General features: G+C 41.0%; 1 protein-coding gene across 1 annotated transcript in view; it reads right to left on the reverse strand.

The window, feature by feature from the left end:
- Window positions 1–3511, reverse strand: part of LOC108577469 (testican-3) — a 216301-nt gene that overhangs the window by 70869 nt on the left and 141921 nt on the right. The gene's annotated exons all lie outside the window — the stretch shown is intronic.

Consider the following 3511-nt stretch of genomic DNA (forward strand, 5'->3'; position numbering starts at 1 on the left):
TTCAACCTCGCTCACTCTTGGTTGTAATAGCTTCAAGAACCCATTAACCCCATAAATTATCCGTCTATCTTACCGTCGAATGTGACCCACCACACCCCTTCGAAACTGCATTACGATATCGATTACAGCGTATATTACGCTACTGACAATTACGGCGTACAATGCCCGCCAAAATGGCCAGACTTCTGCGTGAATTAGACGTCGCGGGACCGAGATACCAGAGGCAACGCGATCGATCATGCATTTTGCCCGTCGAATGATCGACGATGCTAATGGGTCAAGATGTTGGATAAGCCGGCCGTGATAATGCCCGGTTTCGTTCTGTCGAGGAATCATCGAACGAACCGACGTTATGGGACGAAAGATGATTAGTATCGTCGATGGTAGCGAGTGTTTTGGAATTGTTTCGCGGTGACTGGAGGATATTTGGGAGTGTCAGAGTGAATATCTATGGAAAAGTGAAATTTTAAGCTTCACGTGAATCCCCAGAAAATTTTTCTGATTTTTCTATCACTCCGATCTTGGGATAACTCCACTCACTGCACTCATTATCATCTCCACTATGGTAGTGAATGTTTTGGAATTATTTCGCGGTGACTGAATGTAGGAATCTTAAGCTTAGCAAAAAGGCGGAGCGGTCGAGTATATATAAAACTACGGTTAAAGGAGAGGGTGTGTATCGTACTATGTTTCGGCTGTGACTGACTGCAGGCATAGTTTGTTTTGTGGAGGATATTTGGACTGAAGATCTAGCGAAAATTGAAATTTTAAGTTTGACGTGAATCCTGGGAACTGTTAGAGGAGGTTTAATTTAAAATATTTTCGATTTTTAGCACTTCAATCTTTACTCACTTCGTTGATTGGTGTCTCTATTGTGGTAAGGAATGTTTTGTGGTGGTTGGAGGATATTTGGGAGTGACGGAGTGAAGATCTAGCGAAAAGTGAAATTTTAAGTTTGACGTGAATCCCGAGAAAATTTTTCTGATTTTTCTATCACTTCGATCTTGGGATAACTCCACTCACTGCACTCATTATCATCTCCACTATGGTAGTGAATGTTTTGGAATTGTTTCGCGGTGACTGAAGAATATTTGAGAGTGTCAGAGTGAATATCTATGGAAAAGTGAAATTTTAAGTTCGACGTGAATCTTGAGGATTGCTAGAGGAGGTTTAATTTTTAATTTTTCTAATTTTTACCACTTCAATCTCTACTCATTTCATTCATTACTGTCTCTACTGTGGTAACGAAAGTTTTGGAATTGTTTCCTGATGATTGGAGGGATAATAAGGTGCAAAAGAGTGAGATCTATCGAAAATTAAAATTTTAAGCTTGAGACAAATCTCGAGAAAATTTTCACGCACTCGTTATCACTCACTCACTCATTATCACCTCCACTATGGCGACGAACGTTCTGAAATTATTTCCCAAAGATTGGAGGCGCACTAAACCCCAAAAAAGTAAAGAAGATCTATCGAAAATTAAGAATAACGCATAATAAAATTTCCCCCAACACCCGAACCTTCTCTTTAAATTTCACGACCAACCCAATACACACCTAATTCATCTTCCCACCTCCAAAGATAATCAATCAAATCACACGTCGAATTAAATCGAAAAAGCAATTGAAACTCAAAGGAAACGGCTCACACAGGGCGCCCCCGAGATTACACTCCGATATGTAATTAATCGCATCGCAAGGTACCCGGGGAGAGCGTATTCACGCGTCGACTCATCGTCGACGCTCCGATAAAACCCGGTCGATTCGCAGGAAGATAGAGACACACGCCACGTGATAAACCGGCCAGGTAGCTTAATCCTGTGCACCAAGAATATTTGAGAGTGTCAGAGTGAATATCTATGGAAAAGTGAAATTTTAAGTTCGACGTGAATCTTGGGGATTGCTAGAGGAGGTTTAATTTTTAATTTTTCTAATTTTTACCACTTCAATCTCTACTCATTTCATTCATTACTGTCTCTACTGTGGTAACGAAAGTTTTGGAATTGTTTCCTGATGATTGGAGGGATATTAAGGTGCAAAAGAGTGAGATCTATCGAAAATTAAAATTTTAAGCTTGAGACAAATCTCGAGAAAATTTTCACGCACTCGTTATCACTCACTCACTCATTATCACCTCCACTATGGCGACGAACGTTCTGAAATTATTTCCCAAAGATTGGAGGCGCACTAAACCCCAAAAAAGTAAAGAAGATCTATCGAAAATTAAGAATAACGCATAATAAAATTTCCCCCAACACCCGAACCTTCTCTTTAAATTTCACGACCAACCCAATACACACCTAATTCATCTTCCCACCTCCAAAGATAATCAATCAAATCACACGTCGAATTAAATCGAAAAAGCAATTGAAACTCAAAGGAAACGGCTCACACAGGGCGCCCCCGAGATTACACTCCGATATGTAATTAATCGCATCGCAAGGTACCCGGGGAGAGCGTATTCACGCGTCGACTCATCGTCGACGCTCCGATAAAACCCGGTCGATTCGCAGGAAGATAGAGACACACGCCACGTGATAAACCGGCCAGGTAGCTTAATCCTGTGCACCTTCTCAGCTATACCTGCTTATTATTCCCGCGATAATTAGGCGTCAGTAAGCCGTCGATCCGACAATAAGATCGCGGTTGTTATCGCCTAGTCACGTCCAGTTACGTCTGTAATACAAGGGCCTTTAAACGCGTTACATTCTCTCACGCCGGGCGAGAGAGAATCTTGTATCACGAGCAGAGAGGATCGTTGCCACCTTAAGTATCGGCTGATGGAGACATAAATAATTGTGGGGTCGGTCTGAACGTGATAAAGTTAATCATGGCGCACGCTGCTCGGAACAATGTAACGAACCTAATGGTAATTTACAACGGCTTGGATGCAGCCTCCTTCGGTAATTCTCGGAATGTGTAATGATTTAGGGAGGCAATTTATGGCAGCACCTTGTGTGCGCGCGTGTGTGAATTTGTGGTGCGTTATCGAGGATGGCTGTTTCAATCTGAATTTTGACAATTTATCCGGGGTTTGTTGTTGGGAAGGGTGAAATTTTTTGGGAATGCGAAGTATTAGTGTTTTTGAAGTTTAAGGAAAGGAATTTGAGGATTTTCGAAGGGGGACGAAAGAATATTGATTTTAAATGGTAAAATTGAAGAGTCGCACTTTAAGAAAATTATAAAGTACACTCTTTTAATTTAATTTTTGAAGAGTTACTTTCCGCAGGCGGCAACTGTTACCGATCCTGAGTTGTTATTCTAGATATGGAACCTCCGCCACGTGTGCGGTTCGACTCTCAGTGTTCTTGATATTGTAATCCATACTTATTCTAACATAAATAGTTCAATAATGTAGCGTGTAGTTCAATAAAATCCCAACAATTTTCAAAGGATCTCAAAAGGGATACTCGGTATATCAAAGACAATTCTAATTTGTCGAAAGAGAGGATAACAGAAGCTGTACAAAGAATATCCTCCCAATTTCAAATCGCAAAACTGAAATCTCCCTC

Source organism: Habropoda laboriosa, unplaced genomic scaffold (assembly GCF_001263275.1).
Source record: "Habropoda laboriosa isolate 0110345459 unplaced genomic scaffold, ASM126327v1 scaffold5, whole genome shotgun sequence".
NCBI lineage: Eukaryota > Metazoa > Arthropoda > Insecta > Hymenoptera > Apidae > Habropoda > Habropoda laboriosa.